This window comes from Hypanus sabinus, chromosome 1, assembly GCF_030144855.1.
Source record: "Hypanus sabinus isolate sHypSab1 chromosome 1, sHypSab1.hap1, whole genome shotgun sequence".
In the NCBI taxonomy this organism is placed as follows: Eukaryota; Metazoa; Chordata; class Chondrichthyes; order Myliobatiformes; family Dasyatidae; genus Hypanus; species Hypanus sabinus.
Window position 1 is genome coordinate 49893182 of NC_082706.1, and position 15045 is coordinate 49908226.

At 45.0% G+C, this 15045-nt stretch overlaps 1 long non-coding RNA gene across 1 annotated transcript; it reads left to right on the top strand.

The window, feature by feature from the left end:
* Window positions 1-1003: 1003 nt before the first annotated feature.
* LOC132395386 (uncharacterized) lies at window positions 1004-10196 on the top strand. Its single transcript, XR_009512601.1, has 3 exons — window positions 1004-1911; window positions 4734-4931; window positions 9664-10196. It is a non-coding gene; the product is annotated as an uncharacterized LOC132395386 (long non-coding RNA).
* Window positions 10197-15045: the final 4849 nt, after the last annotated feature.

A 15045-nucleotide genomic window follows, 5' to 3' on the forward strand; every position in this document is an offset into this window, starting at 1 on the left:
ATCTTGTTGGAAAACACTCCGGGGTGTGTAGGTTTTGTCTTCATTATGAAACAGTTGAACACATTCTTTTACAATGTGAAGTATACAAGGTTGAAGAAAAAGGCAAATGCAGGATGCACTACTCGCTTTGGGGTTTGACAGTTTTCACTTAAAAACTTTACTAAGTTATGGAAGTGACTTTAATTTTATTCACAATATTGTCTTTCATTATTTATAATCTAGAAGGCTTTTTGGGGTAATTTAATTTCCATTTGATAAAGAACTAGTACAGCTTTTATTTCCCAAATCTGCACCACACTGCAGTCCAGTTGGTGGCAGTAATGCACCTTTAAGTTTAACTGCCAAACACCATAAAAAGTTGGAAGAAGAACGTACTGAGTAGCTGCCACTAGGTCCAATGGAATTTGCAGGGGGAGACGATAGCCCGCCCCCACGAGCCGGGTAACACAGAAGTAATGTAATGTATTTCGGTGGCGATGAAAGTGGAAGATGTGGAATTTGTTGAACTTTCGGGTGAAGAAGAGATCGACAGTGATGATATTGAAGGGAAGGGAGCGATGGACAGTCTGGGGAAGGGAAAAAAAAAAGTGTCTCAAGAAATTGCTGATCTTCAAAATTCCTTACAGTGGGTCACAGGTAGATACTCTCATTTTCTGTCTCTAAGTGACCTGAATTTTTTATCTTTAGGGGTTCCACTGATTTCTGTCTCTCGTCTCCTCTCACTATGTCAAATGTGGAGCCTCAAACAATCTGCTGGGGATTCAGGCAGCATCTGTGGTTGCAGAGGGATCGATGATGTTTCCTGGTAAAGCTCTCCATCTGGGCTATTATTTCTGTAAATCACTCCAGCCCCTACATCCTTTCCCATCTCTATAACCTCCTTCATTTCCCTTTTCTGTAACTTCCTCCACCCCAATACCAGTTATCTCTGTTACTCCCTTCCAGCCCCTTCACGCCTCCTCACAGCCTGTATACCTCACCCCATTACTGAAACCCTCTCCTGACCCTCCACCCCATCCTCTTCTCTGTAAGCCTCTGTTACTGCTATCAACCTTCAACAATAGTCGTCAGTTTAGGCCTAGAGAGAATCTGTATTTGCTGACAAATACCTTTGTTGACTCAGTTAACAACATCTACATGAGTTACCAAAACCAAATGCTGGAGTGCGCACCCTTTGCATCTACATGACACCTCCAGCTACTATGCCTCTCTCTGTCTCTGTAGTTCCCCCAGCCCCCAGAGCCCTCCATGTCTCCGTTTCCTTTCACAGGTCTGATATGTATCTGTCTCCACAACCCTCACTATGACTGAAGTGCCTGTCTCATCGCTTCACTGGCTTTAGCTTTTGGTCAATACCTGCTAATGATGTCCACAGTCCTTGATCGATTACTTGGGAAACTGTGGGTAAATATACTTGCCAACGAAGTTATGCAGGGGAGACAGGCTGACTGAAACCGTGAAGGTAATCTAGGAAGATCAGAAGGAAGAGACACAATCCTGTGGAAAGATGTGGAAGTTGTGAGAAGGTTGTCAGGGTGGATGCTAAGTGCTCAGAGACCATCTGGAGAGTTTGATCACAGAGCCACCTGACTAGGACAGTCTCCTATTTGTCACTCAGAGGTCCTTCCACTCTGTTGTGTGGCGTGGAAATAAATACAATAAACAGACAAGTACAACGTGATGAATAAAATCTCTGTAATTCCACCACAGAGAAACAAGGAATGAAACGTAGAAACATCTGTGCTGTGATCCTGCTGGAAAAGTGTTTGCATTAGTGGAAAATGCCAGTGGAAGTTAATCACCAGGGAACATTTGATACCAACACTGTTGTCGTGCAAATTCTCTGGGATTCCCCTGAGCAGATTCACGAGGCGATGGACAAAGTGAAGCAGAGCATCAGGAGGTGGTGGGGTGAGTAAAGGTTTCAACACAGATTGTTTTGCTCTTGCTAATCCTCGTGTGTGATGCACAGGCAGTGAGGAGACCCTTCACTCTGGAGACCTGTCCGCTCTATGTGTGTGGGTGTGAGTATTTGTTCACAGGATGGGTGTGAAGCATCTGGTGCAGTAGTGCAGTAGTGCTTGTAGTTATTGCATGATGCATGCTGTATGCTGCATAGTGCTCTCTGCTTGCTACTCTCTGCTTACAGCTATTGCCGCTGGCCAGCCTTCTCAACAGAGGGTGAAAAGAGGAGCTGAGTATGTAAGCCTCCTCCTGCCAGTACAGAGCCTCTCACCACCAAGACTCCTGCAGTGCCTCCTCGGAGCCACACACAGAAACTGGGTAACTTACGGTCCCAGGGTAAACTACAGGGGATCTAGGAGCAGCAGTGGGCCCCAGAGATGTGGCGTGCAGGCCACCACCATGTGGATATGCCCTGGTGCCCATCAACCACTGTTCCAGATATGGGTAAATAGCCCCACTGCCTTGTGGTAAGTCTGGTGAGACAAGGCTAAGGGAACACACCCTGACAGAAAAGCAATGCACTGGGGTCGTGCAATAGGCGGGCCTTAACATACCAGGGACCTGGCAGCCTCCTGCAGCCAAGATGTGGGATCGGTTGTCATGGGATCACCCTTGCCACCGGGATTCACCTCATCTTGGTGAAGATTGTGCTACTGGGGATGGCGTACACCCTGTGGCGCTTTAAAATTTTCCTTGAGCAGGTCTCCACCTCTGACCAACACCACTACCACATATACATGTCCCACCTGCAATAGAGCTTGTGGGTCCAGGATAGGACTGTATAGTCATTAAAGATCTCACTGTTAAAGCAGTGGACATCGTCATCAGATTTCGATGGACAACCGAAAAAGAAGATAGGTGAATCCACACTCACAGAGATCAACTGGCCAGGGAAATCATTCAGTTTATCTGGTGAGAGGGTCAATGTCAGTGACTATTACCTGTGTCAGAGTATTAAAATTACATTCCAGCTTCCCATATTGTGCCCTTGTAGTGAAAACCTCAGACAGCTGGCTGACTGAATTCCATTTTCCTATTGGACCTGCATACTAGCTCTCTCACAAGAGCTGGATTGATGCAGAGTAGCAGCAATTCCCTGTCCACTCTCCTTCCCTGTAGTGAACAGTTGGTAATGGGGATCACTGTCTAGGGACAGATTCCCTAGACATCTGTGAACTTCGACACCATTTTCATTTGTGGATCATCTTGTTAAGCGATCGCCCAAGATACAACATGTGGCTGGTTAAACTCCATCTACCATTTTTCTGCCGATATCTACAGCTAATCTATATACCAATATATTCTTTGACAACATTCTTCACTATCCACAATACTACATATATTTGTTGCTTGTAATGTAGTGTACATAAATTACTTGGATAAAAATGTAAATAGGAACTATATTCAGGAACAGTGCCGATCCCAGTGGAATAAATGGCTTATTAACCATTGATCACATATTTTATTCACCCGAATGAGATTCCAATATGGAATTTTGTGTGTTATACATCAGCTGTACTTCTTCCAATAGATATTGCCTGGTCTGCTGTGTTCCACCAGCATTTTGTGTGTTATATCCAGCTCTTAGTTCCATCCCTCCCCCTCCTGTCTTCTCCTATCATTTCAGATCTCACCACTCCCCCTCACACTTTCAAATCTTTTACTATCTCTTCTTTCAGTTTGTCCTAACAAAGGGTCTCGGCCCAAAATGTTGACTGTGCCTCTTCCAATAGATGAGGCCTGTCCTGTGGCCTTCCACCAGCATTTTGTGTGTGTTCTTCCAATGTGGAACATTAGTTTCCGTGTATAAAACATCCATAGCTCTGCTTTCATCCGTGGCCTTCATCACCAACTGAAAAAAAAAACAAAAATCAGTCACTGGTGCTTGAGTTGCCTCCAAGGTGCCAGGGTCAGGGATGTGTCAGAGACTGGCTGTGGAACATCCTCAGGAGGGAGGGTGAGCAGCAGGAGATGACAGTGACAGAGGTAAACAGAGAGAAAAGACCCGGAGCAGTAACCAGAGGCAGTTAGAAAAGAAGCTGAAAAACAGGTTCTCAAAAGTAATAATCTCGGGAATATTCTCAGTACCACGTCCGAGAAAAATGGATCAGATGAACGAGTGGCTGAGGAAGTTGTGCAGGGGCCAGTGTTTCAGGATTTCACATCAGTGGAACATTCCTGGGGAAGGGGTGACTAGTAGTAGAGGAAGAGGTTGCATCTAAACTGAAAACGAACCAATCTCCAGACCGGAGGTTCACTTGTGCTGATTGGAGGGGTGGGGGAATGTGGGTGGTTAAACAACTTTGGCAGGGAGCAGACAGGCAGGAGGAAGGTAACAGGTATGATGGGATGCACAGAGTGAAGGGTGATTATGTTAATGCTGAGGTCTAACGGATAATGCTGAGGAACATGGGTCAGTGTGTCCACAGTCCTGACTCAGCAAATGGAAAGCTGAAGGTAAATATCCCTGCTCCAGAGATCATGCAGAGTAGAGACTCACTGATTCCTCCGAGAGTGATCAAGGAAGATCAGAAGAAAGAATGCAATCCTCTGGAAAATGAGGGAGTCGGGGGGGGGGGGGATGTTCAGGGTTAAAGTTGGGAGTTTGGGGACCAGTTGGAGAGGTTGATCACAGAATTGTGTGAAAGGCACTGTCTCCTACTGGGTCACTCGGAGGTCCATCCACTCAGTTGTGTTGTGTAGGAATAAATGCATTAAACAGAGATTGGTACAGCCTGGTGAATGAAATCTGTTTACTTTAATCACAGAAGACAACTAGACTGTGATCCACACAGCAGAAACATTGGATAATCTGTATAAACCCGTGGATGTTGTTTACCAGGCAATGCTTAATCCTAAAACTGTGGTTGTGAGAATGCTTTGGGATTCATCGGAGAAGATTCAGGAGCAGCCCTGCTACAAGGAAGCAGTAGACAAAGTCAAACAGAGCATCAGGACATGGCAGGGTGAGTAAAGGTTTCAAAGTAAAGCTCTTTTCCAGGTGACTGATCCCTTACGAGAACTGTTAGGGAACAGTGACCACTGCACCTTAAGTTTTCAGATACTTATAGATGAGGATGGACCTTGCAGGAGAGCATCAGATTGGAGCAGGACATATCAGAGAATTTGGCAGTAACTGGTGAGGGTTAACCGGGGACAGCTGTTTTTGTGCAAGTCCACATCTGGCACATGGATGGTGTTAAAAACCAACTGCACAAAGTACAGGACAGGTATGTTCCAATCAGGAGGAGGGATTGGAAACTTTGGATACTGAGAGATGTGATGAGTTTAGTCAAGAAGAAAAAGGAAATGTATGTAAGATTGAGGAAGCTAAAATCTAGGGGAGCCATTGAGGAGAATGAAGAAGCTTAAAAGTAACTGAAGGGAATTACGAGAACCAGCAAGTGCCGTGAACAGTAGGACTTTACTGAGTCCAGCACACTGCTCAAGCCTTCACAGTTTACTACAGACCTCAATATCAGACCGGACAACATCACCCCACATGGTGGACAGTTCTACAGACACATGCTGCAGCCACTGTGTGTGGATTGGTGGATGAGAGCCAGTGGAGCAAAACTCTGGTCCCAGATTTTCTTTTGGTGCCGGTTACTGCCATGTCAGACGGTGAAATTGATGGTGAGGTAGTATGTATCGACATTCTCATGCTCCTTACACACAGTTGACGGGTGTGGGGATGCTGTAGCATCAGTGGTTCATCATTTTCCAGATCTCTTTTCGTCTTTGCTGCCTCTATTCTCCTCTCATAATATATGAGTGAGAACTGCTTTCTCTGCCGGCCCATCAGACAGGAGGAGCCGGTTCCAGTGGAATGTATCAGTGCTATTGCTTCTCATCCATGTTCTAGGAGAGAGTGGAGTGGGAGTGACAACAGCATGATACACTTTTGACTTGGTCTGTGGCTGAACCTCTTTGATCCATAGTTCTTCCAAACAGATCCGGATTTTCCAGTTCTTTTGTTGACTTCATCATCAAAGTCCAGATGAAGGGTCTTAACTAGAAATTGTGCCATCCAGGTTCAGGATTTCTCATTTCATTGGATAGGTGAAATGGTGTTTCAGGATAGTTAATAGGTAGAGAAGTCAGCTTCCTTGTCAATTATTCAGGGCGCTCAGACATGAAAATCCATTCGATTCCTGCACAACAGACCTGGAACATCTAATGGTTAAGTGTTGGCCATATATGCACTTGCCTTGGGAGTTCATTTCAGCTATCCTTCGGGCAGTTCTACCTCTGATCCCAGGCAGATATGAAGCCTGCACTCATAAATTATACTCTGTTGTTAACAGCTGTGAAATGGAATACCCAAAAGACCTCTTTCTCATTGCCAATAACTTCAACCTCAGCAATTAAAAAAGAACCAACATTTATTATTATTACCAAAATACAATCAACACATCACTTGTCACACTGGGGTTCCAAACACCCTCAACCATTGCTACACTGTGTCAATCCCAGCCCCTGTCCACCACCAGGCTTTGCTCCTTCACCCTGCATATAAACAAACGATCCAGTACAGAGAGTCATACGGTGCGAACTGAGGATATGCATGCAGTCCTGTACAATGCTTTGAGATATATGTCCATGTTCAAAGGCTCAGAAAACTTGGAATATTATGTCACCAACATTATGTACTTTTTCAGCAAATGTGCAGAGAATGTGTACTAAAGAGATTAATCTGAGTGTTACCAAACCAGAAACGATTGGACATGCCAGGATGTACAATCCATGAAGTCTGGATCTGCCGCATACAAATCTGATGATGTTGACCTTTACAGGAAATCAGAGGTGCAAAATATGCACACATGACATGCATGCACACTCACACAAATATGCAGGTGAATGCACACACACAGATATACATGCAGGCGTGCGCACACCCACATTCGGGTGCACACAAACACACATGCAGGCGTGCATAGACACAGACATACAGACGCGCATGCACACACATACACACACAGATGCAGGTGCACACACTCATATTCAGGCACACATGCAGGTGCATATACACACACTTGCCGGCAAACACATGCACACACTCACACACGCTTGGAACAACATACCACACTAAACTCTGGAGGAACTCAGAAGCCAGACAGCATCGATAGAAAAGAGTAAATAGTCAACATTTCGGGTTGAGAGCCTTCATCAGGACAGATGATTACTTTGATTGCCAGCATCTGCAGAATTCCTCTGGTTTGATTAAGTGGTTCAGCTGTTGTACAAAGCAAATGTGAAAATAGTGAAGAAATGTGATTAAAGTGACTTTAAATGATTGTTGCTGCTAGTAGTTTGATTATCTCAAAATGGTTCTGGTTTAAGAAGGGGCTGGTGAGCAATACTTGCCTGCAATAAACAAAGCAATGAAAACTATTAAATACATGAATAGTGACACTCCTTTTGGTAAATGATCACTCCAATCAATAGCCAGTAACTTCCCTTTCAGAGATGATCCTGTACAACTGCATTTCTGCAATATGAACTGATGTCTCGGAGGAGCAGGACAGTTGTGGCGTGGCATGTGCGGGCCAAGTTGAGGTGGTGGGCCCCAGGCCAGAGTGTGGGGAATGAGACAGTGTTTGGACAATTTAGCGGCCAGGTCAAATTGGAAAGGTCGGGTACATGCCGAATAGTGGCGGTGGGTCCTAGACCTGAAGTATTTCAGTGGCAGGGCTGGGTCCAAGAGTGAGGAACAGCCTGAGGTTTGGAAGAGTTAAGCACCGGACTAGATTGAAAAGGTCAGGGTGTTGGGGCAGAGGTGAGGGGAGGGCTGGTACACTGCTTGCTGCTCCGTGAGGTTCATCTGGCCCATTGCTTCTTTGTCATCCATATCACTGATTGGGAAATCGAGAGGCATAAGTTTGCGGTGAGAGGGAAGAGACATAATTGGAGCATGAGAGGCACCTTCTTCAGCCAGAGGATGATGAAGCTACCAGGGGTAGTATTTGAGGCAGGTAGAATAATATGTAAAAGGTAGTTGGACAGGTGATTATGCATGGGGATTGTCTCAAGGGGTGTGACAGACAGGAAAAGATTAAATGACAGACTTGGTTGGTAGAGATCTGATGGTATAAGTATCTGTATCCCGCTTATGTAACTGTGTCTGAAGAGAGTCCTGTTAAGGTGTGTAATGTTTACTACAGAAGGAGCATATAGGATGGTGCCAGGAATTTCCCCACCCTCTGCGTAATTGTGGCTCCAACATTGGATGCTGCCTGGGACAAAGCTCCCACTCAATTGACACTGTACACACACCTGCTAAATGTTGCATCCTCCCTCACCTATGGCTGCAGTGTGCTCCATGGAACACACCATGGCTACTCGCACTGTCTGTGAAATGATTTCACACCCAGCAGGGAATGGGAGCTTCACAGGGACAGAGAGAAGACTGATTCAGGGAATCCTAGTGAGGACAGGTCATGGTGGAAAATCCCTTCCATCGGACAAATGATTCGTTACCAAAAGCACAGAGATAAAGCAAATACATGACAGGAAGAGATGAGGAAGCAAGTTTTTGCTGGAAATGATCCGGATGTGGGGACATGACGTGCCAGGATGATGCAATAATTTAGTGGACCTGGAGTGGGTGGTGTGGGATGTGGGGAACTGAAATGGACCTGCAACAGGCTGACAGGTTGAATGGCTTCTTACTGGGCTCTGACTCGTATCAGCAGGGTGAAAATGATCATCCCCTCTATTCATGCATTGGTCGCTTACAGCTGGGTTGAAGGGAGGGAAAATGGGGAGGGGAGGAACCTATGTTTGACTCATCCCCCTCCTCCAAACACTGTGCTCCCAATGTCGGTGGAACATCCCAGACAGTTTACTGACCATGGAGGGAGGGGTCATGGTATTGTAAAAGGAATAGGTTCCTTCTGTGAGTTAATGTTTATGTCCTGTGTAGAGTCGCTGATATGGATGAACAGTAACAGCAGAATGAAGATGATGTCACAGTAAAGTTCTTTATCTATTCCTGTCTCATTTTCATCAAACTGCCGAACACAACTCATTGACCAGTCACAAGCCGCATTCAAAGTGAAATGGGAAGCAAGAAATAGTCTGTTATTTCCAGGGCATTTTGTTCACACAATAAAAACAAGAGGGCTTCTAGGGAGAGTGAAAGAATACTTAGGGATATGAAAGTGGATTTGTTCCTGGAGCTGGAGGGAGTGGACAGACTAAATGAGTACTTGGCATCAGTATTCAACAAGGAGGGGCATGTGGAGAACATTGATGATGTGGTGTGGATTGTTGGTAATCGTGGGCTTGTTGATATCAAGAAAGAGATGTTCGTTCTTTTGAAGGCGGACGTCCCCAGGGCCTGATGGGACCCACCTCAGATTATTGAGAGAGCCAAAAGAGCGGCCCTGACAATCTTCCTCTCCTGTCTAGTCACCACTGAAGTCCCAGAGGAGAGGAAAATCCCTATGTTGTTCCTCCACATGATGAGGATCATCCAGCATGTTGCAGACCAAAGAAATTATTGGAGAAGTTTCTTAGGAATGGGATATAATTTTGTTACAGATAATTAACATGGTTTTGTGCAGGGAATATCGTATCTTATGAGTTCACTGAAATAATTATATGATGATTATTGATGAGGGTAGTCCAGTGGATGCTGTATACATTCTTTCAAGATGAAAACATAGCAGTTCATGTTTTCACTTTACATTTCAGATTATTCAAAGGATACGTCTGCGTTCACCACCTAGCAATGGACCAGTGGTAGGTTCCCTTAATCAGGTGTGTGTTCCTGACTGGACCGAAGTAAATGTGATTATTTCATTAACCTATTTCATCCAGTCAGCTGATGCTCTGTTTCCCTGGTGTAGAAGAATACTAAGAAGAAAATTAAAATTTGTTTTCAAGCATTGCTTAAGACTTTGGTGATGAGGGTGAGAGGATAAGATGCAGACACTGCCTTGTTCATACTAGCGAACAATAGCTAGAAATAGATCATGCCAGTGATGAGGTATTGTTAATTTTTTTTTCTGTGATTGTCTCGCTGATAGAGGAACTGGCTGTAGATGTGCAATTCTAACTTTGTGACTCGCACGGGGACATTGGCAGACTTGCTGATACCTAACAAGTAAATCTTGAAATCGCTTGTAAAGTATGTTTAGCTGTTGGCTATTGCCCTAAATTTACTGTGTAAAGTTAAGAAGTAATTTGACATTGATGGGGTTTTAAGGGAATGGCTGCCCATGATCATGTATTAAAAGATAACTTTATACCGAGTTCTGTGTCTTTATTTCTGTTCCCTGGCAGAGTAATGTCTCTCACAGCAATTGGGATCAAAATTCTTTTACAGTAATAGATGTGTAAACCCCTGACTAGGTTCAGGGTCGCTCAGCTCGGTTCTGTCTAGGGGGAGCAGCCTTCGGCTCTGCCAAACTGGATAATCAGCTTGTGTAGATGTTGTGTGATGTCCCCACCCCGCCAAATAACAGACAGTACACCATATGCGATTAAATGATTACACTTCATAGATATTACTAGAACTAAGTGATTAATAATGATACAGTATATATGAAGGAAAAAGAAAATAAAGAAAATGCGCCAAACTTATCAAAGTCCAAACCACTGCGTGCACAACCATTCGAGCTCAATTAACAAAGTCTTCTGGCCAACATTCGATCCCCTCAGACCTCCTCGTCTCGTAGCTCCGGACCACCCGAAGTGATCAACCAAGGAAACCCCTGGCACGTCTGTATGCTCGCCTCTCCTCACTGAAAACCCTGGCCTTGGACCCCCACTCAGGGTCCGTTCAGTCACGGAGTTTATAGCATCGTGTCCAATCTCTCTCACTCCGCTGACTCTCCAAAAGCCCGCCAACACTAGTTTACAGACGCACAAAAAGGAATAACCTCAATCCCAATTGATTAACAAACGAATACAATTCTCATTATCAGTAAATTTTAACCCAAACTACGAGAGAAATCACTTATCATAACAAAGAAGCATTACTACTTTTAACAAAACAAATAAGCCATTTTGATTAACACACGCAGTAACATAAAGAAAGAAGAAACCCCCTTACATACGGTAAGTCAGGGTAAATTCAACAACAAGGATGGGAGCCCTATGACAAGGGATCTTAAATGAACCTATCCGTGAGACTCACTCAAGGAAGAGGAGTTAAGACCGGACTGGGGTGTGCCTATCTGAAGACTTGCTCGAAAGGATAGAAGTCGAGACTGGATTAGCTTGAGCTTCTCCGTTATACTCGCTCGAGCAAGAGGTGACAAGGCACCGATGAATAAGAGTGCACAAGGGAAAAGTATAAGAAGACAAAACAGATCATGGGCGACCCCTTCCTTCCCCTGGGTTCACCCGCTGACAAGGTTTGGCTGGAAACAGAGGACAGCAGGTGTACTGTAACATTCTCTGGTGATTTGTATGGGTGGAGTTATGGTGATTGGTCGTATAGTGGGTCCTTTGTTCTAAAGAGAATTCAGAACTGGAAAGTCGAATGCTAGGAATGGGGATCCAAATGGCAACTTACAATATATGACATGGTGCTTTAATAAATGGGAAGAGGTGGCAGGATGGCATCAGCTGCCAAAGGCCTGACCTAAGAAACAAGAAACCAGACCCTCGAAAGTGTATTGGGCCCCTCTGTGCTGACAGCCCCGGGCACTGGACTGAACCCATAAGTTGCTCCCCTGCCTCCTTATCCGGACGTCCCCAATTATATCGAAGTATAAGACCATAAGATATATTAGAAGGAGGCCATTCGGCCCATTGAGTCTACTCTGCCATTCAATCATAGGCTGATCCAATTCTTCCATTCATCCCCGCTTCCCTGCTTTCACCCCATACCCTTTGATGCCATGGCTAATCAAGCACCTATCTCTCTCTGCCTTAAATACAACCAATGGCTTGGCCTCCACAGCTGCTCCTGGCAACAAATTCCACAGAATTACCACCCTCTGACTAAAGTAATTTCTCTGAATCTCAATTCTAAAAGGACATCCTTCAATTCTGAATTTGTGCCCTCTTGTCGTAGAATCCCATACCATATAGAAGTTGTTGTGGGTGTGTCTCCAGTTCGGGACTGCCAATAGCAGAGGGAACAATCACTAGGGGTGGGGATGTGTGGCTTAGAACGGGAGCAGAGGTCAGAAATACTGGACCTTGTGACAACAGGCAGGATCCAGATTCTCAATGGTGGCAGGGGATGGTCTCGCCAGCAGAACTCATTTCAGGGTGGAACAGGATACGGGGCCTGCTGGCTTCACAGGAAAGGGGCTGGGTCGGCATCCCCGTATCTTAGTGTGAGGTATGGCCATTTTAAAACCTCAGACCCTGGCTGAGGTTTGTATTATGATACATGATGGACCTGATCCAATATAAAAAACCTGCGGCATTCCACAAGTGGTTGATACAGACCTGCAAAATTTTTACCCCCTTGGCAGGAGACATGCGGGGCCTACTTAGAATAATATATGGAGCCTTGTGGCAGACAGCAGAAGAGAAAATCCCTGGAATAAGTATACATCCATCAGGGGACTGGGCAGAAGATGGATCAGCATCATCATGGAATGCAATGGTACAGTGCCTAAAAACTTGTAAACAACCTGCTACAGAGGTAGCTAAGCAACACAGTGATTTTGGGGAAGTTGCCAGATGTGTGCAAATGAAGGGAGAGACAATTAGGAACTTTATTGCTAGATTTTCAGCTATTTGGGAATCTAAAGAAGGAATTCCTTTATAACATAACAACCCATTGGCGGTGTAAATGTTGCTAAATTGCCCTCGACTGGAGGTGACCCACTCCTTCAAATTAACAAATTTGAATCGCAAGCACAAGACTGGAGGGAGTGCATGTAAGGGCTGATAAATATGGAATGTAATGGTCTGCCAATGAGCCATGGAGAAAGGGGTAAGTGATACAGAGTGGCTGGGAATATGGAATGAGAGTATATAGAACATAGAACATAGAATAGTACAGCACATTACAGGCCCTTCAGCCCAAAATGTCATGCAGACCCTCAAACCTGCCTCCCATACAAACACCCACCTTAAATTCCTCCATATACCTGTCTAGTAGTCTCTTAAACTTCACTAGTGTATCTGCCTCCACCACTGACTCAGGCAGTGCATTCCATGCACTAACCACTCTCTGAGTGAAAAACCTTCCTCTAATATTCCCCTTGAACTTCCCTCCCCTTACCTTAAAGCCATGTCCTCTTGTACTGAGCAATGGTGCCCTGGGCACGAGGTGCTGGCTGTTCACTCTGTCTATTCCTCTTAAAATCTTGTACACCTCTATCATGTCTCATCTCATCCTCCTTCTCTCCAAAGAGTAAAGCCCTAGCTCCCTTAATCTCTGATCATAATCCATACTCTCTAAACCAGGCAGCATCCTGGTAAATCTCCTCTGTACCCTTTCCAATGCTTGCAAATCCTTCCTATAGTGAGGCGACCAGAACTGGACACAGTACTCCAAGTGTGGCCTAACTAGAGTTTTATAGAGCTGCATCATTACATCACATCTCTTAAACTCTATCCCTCGACTTATGAAAGCTAACACTCCATAAGCTTTTTTAACTACCCTATTTACCTGTGAAGCAACTTTCCGGGATCTGTGGACATGTACCCACAGATCCCTCTGCTCCTCCACACTACCAAGTATCCTGCCGTTTACTTTGTACTCTGCCTTGGAGTTTGTCCTTCCAAAGTGTACCACCTCACACTTCTCCAGGTTGAACTCCACCTGCCACTTCTCAGCCCACTTCTGCATCCTGTCAATGTCTCTCTGCAATCTTTAACAATCCTCTACACTATCTACAACACCACCAACCACCACTGCAAACTTGCCAACCCACCCTTCTCCCCGCACATCTAGGTCGTTGATAAAAATCACAAAAAGTAGAGATCCCAGAACAGATCCTTTGGGGCACCACTAGTCACAAACCTCCAATCTGAATGTACTCCCTCCACCACGACCCTCTGCCTTCTGCAGGCAAGCAAATTCTGAATCCACCTGGCCAAACTTCCCTGAATCCCATGCCTTCTGACTTTCTGAATAAGCCTACCGTGTGGAACCTTGTCAAATGCCTTACTGAAATTCATGTAGATCACAACCACTGCATTACCCTCATCTATATGCCTGTCACCTCCTCAAAGAACTCTATCAGGTTTGTTAGGCACGATCTGCCCTCCACAAAGCCAAGCTGACTGTCCCTGATCAGACCATAATTCTCTAAATGCCCATAGATCCTATATCTAAGAATCTTTTCCAACAGTTTTCCCAGCGCAGACATAAGGCTCACTGGCCTATAATTACCTGGACTATCCCTACTACCTTTTTTGAACAAGGGGATAATGTTGGCCTCCCTCCAATCCTCCAGTACCATTCCCATGGACTACGAGGACATAAAGATCCTAGCCAGAGGTTCAGCAATCTCTTCCCTTGACTTGTGGAGCAGCCTGGGGAATATTCCATCCAGCCCCGGGGGCTTATCCAACCTAATGTATTTTAGCAACTCCAACACCTCCTCTCCCTTAATATCAACATGCTCCAGAACATCAACCTCACTCATATTTTCCTCACCGTCATCACATTCTCTCTCAGTGGTGAATACCAAAGAGAAGTATTCATTGAGGACCTCGCTCACTTCCACAGCCTCCAGGCACATCTTCCCACTTTTATCTCTAATCGATCCTACCTTCACTCCTGTCATCCTTTTGTTCTTCACATAATTGAAGAATGCCTTGGGGTTTTCCTTTACCCTACTCACCAAGGTCTTCTCATGCTCCTTCTTGCTCTTCTCAGCCCCTTCTTAAGCTCCTTTCTTGCTACCCTATATTCCTCAATAGACCCATCTGATCCTTGCTTCCTAAACCTCATGTATGCTGTCTTCTTCCACCTGACTAGTTTTTCCACTTCACTTGTCACCCATGGTTCCTACACCCTCCCATTCTTTATCTTCCTCACCAGGACAAATTTATCCCTAATATCCTTAAACATCGACCACATGTCCATAGTTTATTTCCCTGCAAAAAAATCATCCCAATTCACATCCGCAAGTTCCAGCCTTATAGCCTCATAAC